The sequence below is a fragment of the Onychostoma macrolepis genome, chromosome 06 (assembly GCF_012432095.1).
Source record: "Onychostoma macrolepis isolate SWU-2019 chromosome 06, ASM1243209v1, whole genome shotgun sequence".
Classification (NCBI taxonomy): domain Eukaryota; kingdom Metazoa; phylum Chordata; class Actinopteri; order Cypriniformes; family Cyprinidae; genus Onychostoma; species Onychostoma macrolepis.
The window spans coordinates 3,611,568-3,628,010 of record NC_081160.1 but is presented as its reverse complement, the minus strand read 5'-3'; the positions used below and the strand labels follow the sequence as shown (position 1 = coordinate 3,628,010).

At 36.2% G+C, this 16,443-nt stretch overlaps 1 protein-coding gene across 15 annotated transcripts in view; it reads right to left on the bottom strand.

The window, feature by feature from the left end:
• Positions 1 to 16,443, bottom strand: part of ptprfa (protein tyrosine phosphatase receptor type Fa) — a 272,540-nt gene that overhangs the window by 52,334 nt on the left and 203,763 nt on the right. The gene's annotated exons all lie outside the window — the stretch shown is intronic.

The window sequence follows — 16,443 nt, the reverse complement described above, 5'->3', positions numbered from 1 at the left end:
AAAAATATTACAAACACTCCCACATGTATTTGAAGGAATGAAAAATAGCAAACATGCTTAGATGTTTGTAGAACAAAAAATCCACCAAACCAACACCTGTTCATGCTCACGCACTGTACAGATGTCTTTGAAATTGCGAAATGCTCAAAGATGGAATACATTTCACAATTTCTCATGCACATGCTGTTCATAAACTATAACTTATCGTAAACACGGTGAAAAAAGCAAACCAACAGAGACAACACAGTCATTCTTGCTCTTACTCTAAGCCTCATGCATCCTTCAACGCATTATGAAATCAAAACCGATTCTATTTTTAATACACTGAAAAAATTGTAGTGGGATTTACTTTTTAAACAATTTTCACTTAAAAACAGCAAGTACATTTCACAAATAATTACAAAGAAATGGGAGGTAATTCCCACTTCTCACATCCTATTCATATTCTCTCGTTGAATATCCAGTTTCACCTGGAAATGCATCATCGTGCAGAACAGAGTTTCACATCGACTTTAATTATCATTTCACAGCTAGCCCACAATTCCAGACTCTCTCTCGCAGGAGATCAGAGGAAATGTGAACGCGTGAATCATCTAACGCTTTTAAATGCTAGTTAGAAGCTAAAGCGTGGCAGGGGTCCCTCTCTCAAAAAGTGCATTTGCTTTTTGCTTTGTTCCCTGTTTCGAGTAGTCCGTCTTATCTCTGGCATGTGTTTGGGGGAGTCATTGAGTCCTGAAAAGTGGGAAGACTTCAACATTTCACATTAAGGTATGATGGATAGGCTGCCTGTGGCAACACAGAGTTTAGCAGAGCCGACCACCATTGAGAGAGACGCCTCTTTATCTGTTTAGAGTGATATCACTGTCACGACTCATTAATAAAGAAGAAAAGGCAACAGAGAGAGAGATGGAGGGATGGCTCTGGCTGCTCAGGCAGACACAGACAGACCCGCATACAGACAGAGAGCTTTAACAGGGCAGAGCTGCACATGACAGCTCAACATCAGCCTCTATAAATATGTAGGGCACAGGAAGAGAGAAGCAGGCTGCCAGCATCACAAGAGTCACACGCCTTCTGAACAACAACGTTTAAGTGCTTCACCAGTGAGAATTTTTAGTCTGTGCAATGTTTTAGAGCACATCATCTTTAATAAACTGTTCAAAAGTCATTACTTTTTTGACAAAGCTTTGTGGTAATAAATGGTAATGTTAAAACATTAAAATATGTAAAATGCTATTGTTTTGTATTGTATTTTTGTTTAGCATACCGGCAACATGGCATTTTCTCCAACTAAAATGAAATAAAACTTCATTAAAAATACTTAAAACCTAAATTTGAACCATGCAAATCAATATGCAGAACTATTAACACACTAGGGCTGGGTGTTACTATCTGATCAATATAGATTCAATTGGAAATATATTTTAGGTAAGTCAATTTTTCTTTAGGAATTATAAATTCATAAAGAACAAAGCTAAAATTCAATTGTAATTTATTTTTAGATATAATAATCAGCACTCAAACAAACAAACAAAAAAAAACTGGGTTGTTTATGAACACTTAAATTACACAGAAAGCAGTTTTTATATCAACTTCAATCTTGGGATTTAAGAATCAATATCGGTTCGGTAAAACAAAGATCAGTTCAAATTTTGTTGTCGGAAAACAAAAGATATGGTAAGTTTTCTTCTCCCTTTTGAAAGCTGATAAATCTATTGATTTTGAATAAATATTTAAGCAATATCAAAGAAGAAAGAGCATAAAATCAAACGTGGGAAAAAATGAAAACGATAGCAAAACTGCTGTGTTGCTTTTATACAGCAGTTTATTAAAAAAGGAGATACATGTTCAGTCCTTACAGAGTTTTTGGACAAATTGAATGATTCATTTGACTCGCTTTTTGCCATCTACTGTTGCAACAATGCAACCTACAAAAAGAGAACTGAAAAAATCCTCTCAAATAATAGACAGACTAACAGTATGGATTCAGTACAACTGTTGCATAAACTCAATTATATGGTTATTTGCATTTTATAATCTGCATTCAGAATTATTTTTCCCAGCACTCCATGACCCTATCAAAACAGACCAGGGACTCATTTCTGGGTCACGGCCCACAAGTTATTAATCTAAAGTTCCCTCTACTAAAACAGCAGAGCTTCAGGTAAAATCAACAGCTTCATTCAATGGAAAAACAAAGCTCCCGGTGGACAAGAGATTGAGAGAGAGATGTAAACAGACAGCAGCGATGCATTTGAGTTGTGTAGTATAAATACTGCATCTTCAGGGTGCAGGCACTTATCTTCAGAGAGATGAGGGAAGATAAATCTAAAAGATTTTAGTGACAAATCCATTTGTGTGAAATTTCATAAAGATGTTAATTCATTCCCCAATGGCAGAACACCAATTCACAAAACCATCGCTGAAAGCACTTGAACAGACCGAGAGAGAGAATGAAGGAGCTGTGAGTCTCCTGTCTACAATCACAACACACGCAGTATTTCACGAGGCAGATGGAGGCGTATTCCTGCCGTATGCCCACATCCCACAACACACTGCAGCCACTCACACAGTCCATGGAGTCCCACTGACACACACACACACACACACTCAGGGCTCCAGACTGCGACCAAATGCAAGCAATTTTCTGCCAGTGTGACTAATTTTCAACTCATTGAAATGTTCAACTCATAAGCGCTGACATTTCGGTAGCATATGAGAAACATCAAACGAAATGAAAGTGAAACTAAACCTGCGCTACGTTTGAGCTGTGCAGCGCGGACCGTTTATCAGCTCGGACCGCGACGCAAACAAACTTGTCCGAGCTCAGAACAGCTTTACTCGGGAGCCAGAGTTGATTTCGTGACACTGTTACTGCACAGATGCAACAGTGCTGCGAGATCCAGTGAGAAACGTTTGAATTCGCCGCACAATGAATAAAGTTGCTGCGAGATCTAGAGAGAATCATTCAAACTCTGCACAGAAGTATTACAGTTTTTTTCAACTGCTAACAAGCATTGTTCAATATTGAAACCACATTTTCAAAACTGTTCATATAGTCTGCATTACCAACACGAATCTTGGCCAAACAGTTGATCTGACCTCCAAAACTCACTCAGACCAACAAAACACTTCATATAGGTCTCAAAATAAGCTTGTTTTATCATAACAATTCTCAATCAAAAAACATACATTTCATTCATAACACACTGATTTAAAAAACACTAAAAACAGGGATCATTACATAATCAATGAACTTATATCTTTGAAGATTTAATGATTTGTCACATAAGTATTTCATTATTGGATAAGAATAACATCTTTTCATTTTACTAACTGTATTACAGCACAAATAATTATTCACAAATAATTTTGAAAAGCAGCATTTCCACCCTATTTCTTTACAGTTTTTTACAATCGCTATGACAGTTTTTTCAATACTTTTAACAATTTTCCTAAACTCTTAACACAGTTAGCACAACATCCGTCTGTGTAGGCTATACAATTAACACATTTCTTGTTGCTTTGACCCAAATTGCATACAGTTAACACAAATTTAAAATGCTTGAACTTCTTTTACACACAAGCTCAATCAAGACCAAAACAATGTAATTTTACTGCCAAATTTTCAAATGCTTTCACACTGTATATCAGAACAGATAACATCATGTTCTAAAACTAACTTATAGGCTAAAGTCAAAGTGAACAGCTGTTCATATTGTGAATTGAAACACAAATATGTCCCTTGTATTTTATTCCATTGCTAATGAGAAACAGGTGATTGAAGCTATGCAAATATAGAAATTACAGCTGATTCCCATCTAGGAAACACACTTAGGTGTTGAGGTTCTTTCAGTCGCATGACCATATATACAGTAAAAGAAGACCTCTTTGGGCCGATCTTGTGTGGAAAAGTGCACTCCTGCTTAAATGTGATAGTTTGAGCCTGGTCTCATGAAAGTGCATATAAATAGTATGCCAAATAAAAATGAAAACTCATGGTATTGATACAGAAAAATGGACTTTGGCATATATATGATACAAACGTGTTTGGCGTGCATATAAAACGCAGTTTTCACTTGCATATAATACGCATCTACCCCACAACCCTAATCCTACCCATCAATACCACGAGTTTTCATTTTTATTTGGCGTGCTTGCCAATATATGTGATCACATGGAACAATGTGGCATTCCACCATTCCCAGTGCAGTCAGAGCCTGGTCTGACACCCATTCGAGAATGATGTCTCCTTTCCTTGCCCCTTACTCCCCTTTCCTCAACCCCATTGAGAAGTTTTTCTGAGCCTGGAGATGGAAGGTTTTTGACCATCGTCCACAGGGTCAAATGTCCCTCCAGGATGCAATGGATGCTGAATGCCAAGACATCACAGCTGAACAATACCAGGAAGGATAAGGCATACCAAAAGAGAAGATTGCTTGAGAAGATATCAGGTGTGATATGGATGAGAACATGTGGCCAAATGCAGAAGGCTGGGCAGATTAGATTACATTTATTTATAATTCTTCTGTGCTTTTTTCTGTTTGTATATTTTGTACTTTCACATAATAAATGACAGAATATTGCATATCTTTTGTTTTCATGCATTCTTGTTTTCTTTCTTGTTTTTCTAATGTTCTGTTGCAAATAAAGCCATTACTGCAGCGATTCTGTCTCAGTCTCTTTTTCTCCCATAAACCGTTCATTCTATAAAGGTACTCTGAGATGCGTCATTCAAATTTTGTATTGAATTTCTGCAGCAATGAGACAAAATACATGCATTTACTAAACCCAAAAAGAAAAACAAACTGTAGTGTAAAACACAGTCTATGATCAATGCAATATACTGTATTACTGTAAGGTCAGACCTGACACCTAAAATAATACAGTTTCTGTAATTCCATTTGAGAACATGTTAGGGTTAGTGTTTTGGAATTATAATTTGATTTTGAGACATGTTTGCAGTGTTTAGGTAGATGTAGTGTATTGTGTTAGTATATTATTGTATTTTGAAAATTAGTGTTAGAGTGTAGTTTGCAGTGTGTGATTTTGAACATGAAATTAACTGTTTTGTCAATTGTGTGTTGTAGGTGTGTTGGTGCGTTAAGAGTTTAGGAAAATTGTTTTAGAAGTATTGGAAAAAATGTCATAGCGATTGTAAAAAACTGTAAGAAAAAATAAATAAAAATAAATAAATTCTGAAGCAATAATAACAAAAAAACAACAACAACATCATCAGTCTAGTATAATGAGGTGTATGTGCAGTATTGGAGTCCCAGAAGACCTTTGAGTGTAGAGTTTGTATGTTCTCTCCGTGTTGATGTTGGTTTCCTCTGGGTTTCTCCCACAATCCAAAGACATACAGGACAGGTGAACTGGAGACTGTAGTGAGAGTGAATATGAATGTGTGTGATGGACTGGACATCTGTCCAGGGGGTTGTCCTGCCTATGACCCAGGAAAGGCTTCAGCCTCATGACCCTACATAGGACAAGCGCTGGGAAAATGGATGGAATAAATGGATGTATGTTCACAGTACCGTGAAGGTTCTAGTCCTCCCTCTCTCTGCCACTCTTTTTTCCCACCAATGTGTCTTCCCTGATCCATATTTCCAAACCAAATCATTCCAAAGCCATCCATTTATCAAAAGATAACCAAAAAAAAGAAAGAAAGAAGACAAAGACTAAAAACAGGACATCTGGCTTGGCTTTCAGCTGAAATTGCATTTAGTTGTGTTTGGAATAATTATTATTCAATTTCATAATAAACATTCTGCAAAGCTATTATATTTCAATATAATTCCTGCAGAAATGGACAGTTTGCCATCGTTCGGATTTGAATGTGATTTTATCAGTTTTGAAAGCAGTGTGTTAGCACACTGAAAAATGTACAGTGTTTAGCAGGTTGAATGAATGACAAAAGTGTTTGTGGATTTTGTGGTTTTGCATGCATTTTGTATAAAAGCAATGAAAAATGATTCACAGTTTGGTCCACATAGACTTCTGTATCGCTGAATGTGTGAACAGTTTTGAAAATGTGGTTTCAGTATTGAACAATGCTTGTTAGATATTGAAAAAAACTGCAATGCTAACTATAACCATGGTGTTGTGGCAGAAATAGTCGAATGCATTACATTATTCATTTCAGGGTTTGTACAACCTTTTGAGAGAGAAAAATATCAAATCATCAAGAAATCAGATTTTGTCAGAATTGTACACTTTTGTTTTGTGTATGAAGTAAGAAGAGTCTTGAAAAACACAAACTTTTTTCAATTTGCAACTAAATCACACATAATCACTGAGTTCAGTGATCAGTCAGTCAGTTCCATATAATACTATAGAAGAATAATGGTACATTTGATAAGAGTGCAATATATAATTTGTCTATATAAAAATTTGATTTTGCATGTTACTGTTGTTAATAGAAGTAAATTTTGTGCTTTACTGTCAAATCTGTATAAACATGAAAGAAACAAGAAATGAGCATGTAATATTATTAGTAACTGTACTTATTAATGTAAAACAATAGTAATTTTATGATTAAATAATCTATATTTTAATACTACCACACACCACCCCCAGCGCTACCAAATCTGCTCCTGGCGCCACCATCTGTAGAATTTAGTGGCGCAGGTGCCACTGCCCTCAAATGTTAGTCTGGAGCCCTGACACTTCATTTTGTGCAGTTGGAAGATACTGCAGCTTATTCTAGTCAAGAACCACCTATTTAGACAACAAAGGGTCATCAGATGGACATGTACAGTGAACAGCCATTGTTTAGAGGTGGGTAAATCTGAAATCAATGTTCATTGTTATTCCACTAATAGTGCATCAGTCTCTGTGTTAATGACAGAGCAGTGGGAAAAGTATGCTTCAACTCATATAAAAGTAACAAGTAGCTATTCATTTTATATATATATATATATATAGTTAAAGCCTGCAAAGCCATCATTGTACCATGTACAGTAGATGTTTATATGTGTTCATGTGAACAGAAAGAGTGAAATTGGGTAGTAAAGAGGGTAAGTGGTTGTATAGATTGTAACACACACACACACACACACACACACACATACTTGTGCTGTAGCTGATGATTTAGTCCTCTGTCAGTAAGTAGAGATTAAGTTTCACCTTCAGAGGTTAGAGGATATCTGCTTATTCAGCACATCGCACAGGGATTACATTTTCCCCTTATTCCTCTCATACACATGCGCACGCACATGCACACACACACACACACACACACACACACACACAGTCTGGCATTTGTGATTTACGGGGACTCTCCATAGGCGTCATGGTTTTTATACTGTACAAACTGTATGTGCTATTGCCCTACACCTAAACCTACCCCTTACAGGAAACTACTGGCAATTTTTGAATTTCATAAAACACCCTTTTGTATGTTTTTTAAGCCTTTTGTTTTACGGGGACACAGGAAGTGTCCTCATAAACCATGTTTACGTTGTGGTACCCATGTTATTATACACATCTGTGTCCTCATAAACCATATATACCAGTACACACACACACACACACACACACACGGCTCAAAGAACCCGCCGTCTGCCAGTCAAAGCCTCACTTCCTGCACACGTCCGAGGGCAGCAGGGCGATTTCTCCTCTTTATATGGCAGCTGCATATTCAGTCAACGCTTTGTCTTCCCCCAGATGCACATGAAGCGCTGCCATCTCACCGCTGATGGAGGGATTTATATTCCGCTCCATAACCTTGCTGACTAACAGCAAATAAAATACTGTGCCTTCAGACCGTTCGAAAACGCTTTAATCATAAAACAGCGAATATAAACACAGCGAGAGATGAGAAAGCTAAAGCAAGACAAAAGAAGCGGTTCAACGTTGATGAGACGAACTGCTCATCAAACACAAACGTGAGTCTCCAGCTCTGCGCTGCATTTTATAGTCTCACGGAGACAGACTTTGGACTGGTTTATTCTGGACATCATTCATTCCCTGTGAGAGCTGGAGATTTTGGGTGACATCTTTCAAAGACTGGACACTATAAACTTTGTAAATTAGTCTGCAGTGACTAGTTTTTCCTCATTACACAACCTCTGGACCTTTAGAGCTCTGAGACTGACAAATAACGTCTGAGTGCTTCATGTCTCCTGTATTTGTTTCCTGTCTGAGTCTCTATAAACCCTTGAAGTGAGTGTGCGTGTGTGTTGGCATGAGTGCGTTTGTGATTTCATACCTGTGTTAAACTGTGGATGAACTTCTATGCTTGAACCTGCACGTCTGTGAACTGCATGTAACTGTCCATCATCTCAGTCTACTGTGTGAGACCTTCCAGGCTCATCTGTAGCACATGTGCATCTGTATGTGTCTATACTGCAGAGGTCCATACAGTCTTTCCTGTCTTCACTGTGTCTGTAATGTGTTTCAGCCGATCACAGAGAAGATGTGCTCTGGTTCTTCAGTACTCTTTTAGTGGGAATGTCTGAAGCACTGAGCATCTCAGAAACAGCACAGATGCAGTGTGTAATTTACCAGCTGTGAGAGGAGAAACTGCTGAGATACATATGACAGTTTGTTGCTTCTTAAAATTGTTTCAGGTACTTTCCATGTTTGAAACAGAGAACAAACTAAAGCTTGCAACTTTTCTTCTTTTCAACAAAGACTAAACATCAATCACTTTTTTATAAAAAATACACCAGCATCAGTAACAGGGTTGCAAATCAGTGTTATTTTAGTAATATTGTATACTATTATAATATTTATTTATATTTTCAAATAGCTCTTTAATTTTAAGGTTTTAATTTTGTTTTCCATATTTGTCTTTTTTATTGTTTATAGCTTGAATGAATTTGTATGTTTTAATTTCAGTAATTTCAGTACTTCAGTTTAAACTTGTTTATATCAAGTAGGTGGCAATGCAACATTGTTCATTTTCATCCAGTATTTACATTTTATTTTATTTTAGCTTTATTTAAATTACCTAAAATTATTTATAATAGTTTTAGTAAACAATAACTACGCTTTTTACTCTAAATCAGCCATATAATTTTTGCAATACTGTAAATAATGTAAGTTTATGAATTTCAAAATTAGGTTTTTATAGTAGAAACCAACTTTTCGACAACAAAATCTAACGTTGAATGGTTCAGACTAACAAATGCAGTCAAAAAAAAAAAACTAAGTAAAAATTAAATTACACTTCTCATGTATCACACTTTAAAATAATGCTAGAAATGTTGTTTTTTGTACTACAGAGAATCGCACATTGAGTACTTTGAAACAATATACTTCTCCAGGGTAATAAAATGTTAGATTATACAAAAGAAAATGCGATTTGTGCCTCTAATGGTTTTACAAATGTCATGAGACACCAAAGTGTATCATATTCATGTAAAGTGCCTTCAGCTGCCACAGATCTGGAGTTTGAGTGCTTTTTCTCTCTCTTGTGATGAAGATGAGCAGTAATTTGGCTTTGACACTGATGCCTCTTCACAATAAGAGCCAAGAGAACCAGGTAATGTCATATCAAACATTTCTCATAGTGGACAAGATGCTACATGACTGCCTTTCAGGCTTGGGCAAATATGAGGGAAACTATGAAATATGATGCCACGCCAACTATTTGTGCTGTTAAATTGTTATATCAGTCAGCACACATTGAGGGTCATTTTCTGTTTGAGTCTCAGCCTTCATTTTGAGCTGATAAAAGCTTCCATTAGCATGACCTGATGCCAGCGCTCTCTCTCTCTCTCATGTTTCATCACAGTTGGATTCCCAGGAGCTGGTTTGCTCAGACTAATGCCAAACACACATCACGAGGCAGCAGGTCGGCACCATCAGCACATACAAAGTCTCCACTTCTCATTTTCTGTTGCACATTTTACGCAACCAATAACTATGGAAGCCTGTTTGTGCCATGGAAAAAATGTAAAAGGTAATTGTGACTATTTATCTCACGATTCAGAACTTTTTTCTCAGAATTCCAAAAAACTTTCACAATTCCGAGTTTGGATCTTATAATTCAGTTTTTTTCTCTCTGAATTTTAAGTTTAAATCTCACAATTATTATTATTTTTTTCTGCCACAATATACAAAATAAAAAGGTAAATGAGGACTTCTTATCTCACAATTCTGACTTTTTTCCTCAGAATTGCAAGTTTATATCTCTCAATTCTGAGTTTGTATCTCGCAATTCTGAGAAAAAGAGACAGAATAGTGAGATATAAACTAAGAATTGTAGGAAAAAAAGTCTGAATTATGACATAAAAAGTTGCAATTACCTTTTTATTTTTAACATTTTTGCAAGCTTCCATAAAATCACAGACTACATGGGCTCTCAATGGATTAATAAACACAGACATCACATTAAACAATTAAGCATGCATTTATGACCTACTAGCTAAATCTTGTGTTAAGAATAAATGGAGCAACAACATAAAGTCCTAGTTACTGTAGATGTGTGCATGTGAAACTTGAACCCTGGCTTCATTCTGAAGGGGGTAAATGAATTGCAGACCCTGGATGCAATTAAACATTTTACAGTTCCTTCATTAAACACTAAAGGAGAGCTGCTGGTTAACTGATCACTGCATACTTTAAACTGTGATGATATCCTGTGCACATATCTAAAGTTCACATGAGTGTATTAAGGCTAAAGTATACTTCACTTTTTACGCGTACGCGAGGGACAGCGTATAGTGCGCCATATGCGAATTTCTTCATCAGAATAGTACACGCACCGCCAGATTTTTGTAACCGTGCGTGCTTTGTACGCGCAGGTCGCACATGTGCATTTAACTCTCTTGCAGTAATTAGTTTATCCACAAGGTGGCAACCCTACTGTGGGGGTATTAATTCACAAGGTAGCCGAAGAAAAACTGCATAAACAGAACAAACCGGAATGCGGGTTAGCTACAGAGACAATGGAGGCCTACATAGACGAGAGATTGTGCGAAGAGGTTAGAAAATATCCTCATTTGTACAACTGTAGCATGAAAGAATACAAAGATATTTATATGGGTTTAAGATTGCGCAAACACTGGCCCCGTTAGGCCAGGACAGGTATTGCAATTTGGTGCAAAGCGCATTCGTCGAACGTCTGTGTACGAGTCAAATGAAGTATACTTTGCAAGGCTGTGCGTGAAAAAAAGTAGTATACTTTGGCCTTAAATGTGAAGAAATATGCATGCACACATTCTATTCATGACATCTAAACTCAGATAGGAAAAAATAAATAAAATAGATACACTATCGTTCAAAAGTTTGGGGTGAGATTTTTTTTATAGCCAGATTGCATTAAACTGATCAAAAGAGCAAAAATTCAAATAAATGCTGTTCTTTTAAACTTTCATCAAATAATCCTGAAAAAAATTAAATAAAATCCCGAAAAGATTCCTGACCATCAAAACTGAAGTAACGGCTACTGAAAAAATAAATAAATAAATAAATAAAAAAAATTAAATAAATTATTAAAAGTTAAATATTAAATAAATTAAAAGTTTTACAATTGTAATAACATTTCACAATATTACAATTTTTGCTGTATTTTTTTAGTTCAAATAAATGCAGCCTTGGGGAGCATAAAAGACTTCTGCCAAAAAAATATAAGCAACCCAAACTTTCAAACTGTAGTATCCATAAAATTATAAAACTTTATAAAATTCTTAGTTGTTTCATTTCATTGCCAACTTTGTCTCAAATGTTTATCCAACAATTCCCTAGGAGAAATAACACAGAAACATAAGTTACACATCTATATCTATATCTATATACGTATCCATGTATGACTTTTCTGGGTTTGGAAGAAGAAAATTCTCTATTTAATCTCATTGCTATCTGTGGCAGCATTAAGAGATCTTATTTTTATGATTGCTTGTTCCCATGCGCACACACACACACACACACACACTGAATCCCTGTAAAAAAACCCACTGCCCATTATGCCCCATTCTTTTATTCAGTAAATACAGGCCATTACGCTGCCCTGCATGGATAAGATAGTCCTGTTTACCGAAGATTGCTCCTCTCCACAAACAAAGAGAGCCTGTGTGTGTTAGGCTGAGTTTATCTCAGTCTCCTGATCTCTCTCTCTCTGCCTCCCTCACAGTGACCGGGTCACCGCGCACACCCTCTCCTGCGCTGAAGGAGACATAGATCAGACTTTGACAGCATGTCTTATCTGATGAGACGTGCCTCATGCTTCACAGCTCTCCTCTCTCTCTCACACGCAGGGGATCATCTAGGTCCTCAGGTATGAAAACAAAAAGCAGCCGCCCATCACCGTACTGTACTAAAGCGAAACTCAATCCAGAGAGAACTTCCTTCAGGAAGAATCAAATCCGACATAAGCATCTTCCAAAGGCTGCTAGAGACAAAGCATTGCAGTCTGAATCCATCAGACCAGTCGAAACACCGAACTGTTAACAAAAATAAAGAAGTTTCCAGTTAGAGCCAAAGAGACTTCCACAAGAAAACCTTCCACAAAGAAATAAATATTAATTCTCTAGTTCATTGGGTTCACAAGCCTTTTCTAAGTCAAACACCTTTAACATTAATATTTACTTGAATCATCCTCTTAGATGTCAAGTAATGCTGTAACCTCTCAACAAACAGGCATATTTTAAATAATATATTTGATGACTGTTGTTTTATTGAAGATCAGAGTGAAGTGTTACACATTTTACTGTGGAGTCAACACGAAAAAGGATTCACAATCCATTTTACTTCTGCAGTGTGATGGCTTTCTGAATGAAAGAAAATATGCAACAAGACACACTGTAATGTGTAGTAATCGTATCAGAGGCAAAGACACAGTTTTAAAAATCTGAATAAAGTGCACTGAAGAAGTTACACTTACTGTTCACAGTAAGCCAATTTTCATTCTACTGTTCTGTTAAATTTAATATGAAAGTTAAATTTAAGCCCAATCAGCGTCATTTCAGTATTTTTAAATACTTTAGTATTTATTAATATTTTAAATATTTTAAAATTTTCATTTTAATTGTAGCAATTTATTTGCATTTGTCATTTTTATTTATGTGTTTTTTTTTTATTTAGCTGTTTTTATTTCAACATTACTAATTTTAGTGTTTCATTTTATGAACTTGAATTAGAAATAAAACTTTCAAGTTTCATCTATTTTCAGCTATTTTTCAGCTTTTTCTATTTCTAATGGTCAATTAAGTTTCATCTTATATTTTTATGTATTATTAATTACATTTTATATATTTATATAATTTGCATATATTATATTTTAGCTCTATATTTTACTCTAATACATGTTTAATTATAAATATTTATCTTTATTATACAACAGTTTTTAATAGTTTTAGTTAACACTAATGACACTGAGCCCAATACAATGATATGAAGAATCTATAATGTAACTCTCCAAAAAGCCATTTAGCCACCTCAAGAACCTACACAGCCAGAAATGACTCTTGATAAGATGAGGGCTGATTGCTGAACCTTTTTGTTAGAAATGAATGGACAGTGATTATATTAGAGCCATATAAACTCCCATAAAGCCCTGGGAGGCAGCAGCTAATCAAGGCTTTATGTAGCTGTGTGTTTACACCCATAACGTCTTAAAGTTTCACATCACTCTGTTCATTTTTTTAATTAGTCAAGGGAGAGCAGGCAAAAAGGCCAGCTAATAAAAAGAGACTGCTCACATTAGTGCTAAACACAATCAAAGACAGCATGAAGCCAACTTCAGTCATAAAACTGAGTCTAAGCTCCAGAGCAGATGTAGTTTTACTCTGTTTTTAGGGGGTGAAGAGAAATGACGCCTGTGGAGCGTAGCTGCTGGGCAGACTTCATCAGGACGGACAGCCCAGAGCCACTTCATATCTTTTAGACAAGGACATGGCAGCCATAAAGTTGGGCACGGGCGAACGCTTGGGTGGCGTGAGAGAGCAGTCATCAGCCTCAGAGACTGACAGAACGGGCCACTCAAAATGATTCAGCACACGCTGCACAGATTCAATCCATCACGCGTGGAAGTGATGTATGAGTGAGCCGCTCTCAGCCCAAACTCATCTCCTCTCATCTCTTCCTCCGCTCCCTGCGGCCCAAATGCAACCGAATGTTTGGCATTTCTGAACAGAGAACAAGCAAACAAACTGCTGCTTATCGATTCTAATGTGGAAACGACTCTGGTGTCCAGCTGGCCTTCATTAAACAACGCCAGGAACAAAAGAACAATCAAACACTCAAACCGACATGATTTTATCATCTTTACTTACAATAATTATTGTTTGATTCATTTTTTCTTTGCAAATTATGTTTTTGATGTCAAATTTGCCGTTTTCACTCACTTTTATCTTACTTGCAAAAATTAAAGATTATTTCCCCACTTTTGTATAATTTGACAGTTTAATTGGAAACAAGGCACGCAATTATATATATTTTTAACCTTGATTTTTACATCACACGCTCTTCACTCTAAGTGTTGTGTCCTTGGTAACCAAGAACACTAACCTTTGAAAATCCGGTCCCACTTTATATTAGGTGGCCTTAACTACTGTGTACACTACTTACATTTGAATTAATCATTTGGTACAATGCACTTATTGTGTACATACATGTTTTTACATTGTACTTATATTTTTTTTTAAATACCTATATGTAATTACATCTGTAATTAATTTCTGTAATTACATTTATAATTACACTGTTGACCCATTCCTTACACCGTAACCCACCCTTAAACCTACCCATACCACCAAACCTGTCCCTAACCTCACCCGTATCACACCTTAATAGCAGCAATAGTGTTTTGCAATACAGTATGAACACAATAAGTACATTGTACTTATTGTTTGATGTAAGTACATAGTAGTTAAGGCCACCTAATATAAAGTGTGACCAAAAATCCTAATTAGTGACAAAATTGTTGGTTGTGATGCAAATAACATAGAACAGATCATATTAATCAGAAATGATATAAATGCATATAAATATAGTGCCTTCTCCTTCTGTTTTCCAATCTATGCTTAAATCTTATTTATTTGGACAAGTGACGATGACTTAAAAGTTGTTGTTTTTTTTAATCCCAATTGTTTGAGTCAAATGTTTTAAAGCGTTGTTTGTTTATTATTATTTTACGTGAATGAATGAATGAATAAATGTTTTTATAATGGATTCTCATATTTCACGAATAAATGGTAAAACAATAAAGTCTATACGTGCATTTGAAAGTATAAAAATAAATAAATAATTTACAAATACTATATTCACAGTTTTTCATGCTAAAAAAGCACAATAAACTGAAAGTCAACTGAGATTACTAGTCAAAATACAATAAGGTTCTTCTACGTGCATGATGTGTAAATGTATTTCATTTACAAAAGTGTCAGGTTCGTGTAACAAATAGATGTCCATGCATGACGACTAATGACTTTAAGTTTGCATGAGGGAATGTGTCTGATAATAAAAACAAGTGTGCAGAGATGCAAGAATCTTGCTCAAGATTCGTCGTCTCCACACAGATAAGACAGGAATGCAGCTGACGAATGTAAAAAGAGGTCCCAGTTTATCTGCTGGGAGGGAGAAAGAAACCCCAAAACGAGCATGTGTGAACAGCAGGCGAGGTTCTCCACCCTTCAGAGGAGAACGCATCACCGAGAGCAGCCAACGGGAACGAGGCAGATCCTTCGAGGATGCATCTGAACTTTCCTGCAGTTTGACTCGCGTCTCGTTCTGTTCCTTGAGTTCTGACATTCATGAGCCACAGGTCTCTTAGCATCACGCATGCTGGAAGTCATGCATGTAGTGTAATTCCCTGTCACACACACACACTAAAGCAGGCTGACTGAGAGGCAGATACCTGGAGTCAGTGAGCTACACCTGGAGTTAGCGTGCTCCTGCAAGCTAAACACCGCATAACAATCCTACAGCAGCTCTCCACGGTCGGCTGCTCTCTCCCATGAATGCTCAGCAAGGATTAGAGCACCACTACAGCTCCTGATCTATTTCATCAAAAACCAATTCCTCTCAAATACATATATATTAATAGTAACTTCATTTGAATAACACTCGCTGAGTTCGGATCATCCCTCTGCAAGCTGGAATTACTCTCTTATGAATAAAACTCTTCAACACTAGTTCTCTGACTTCACTTTTGTCAGATTTTTGCCAGATTGAGATGACTACTAACATTTTATGTATCAAATTGCATGCTTTAAAATGTGGTTGATCTAAAAAATGCATCGATTTAAAATGTATAAAGCACCGCAGATAATAGTTTACTCGCCAAATGTATTCAGAAGCTGTTGGAAGGAAAAGTTTATATTGAGAAGGGACATATAGAAAAAATAGATGTATATCTATGAAAGAAGTGAAATTGTGGGAAAACTGTGACAAAAAATGAAGAATGTGTAGTTTTGCAACTTTGCAAACTGATACATCATTTTATATGCAAAGTGATAAAAATATATTACTCAATAACTCAATGTATAAGTACCA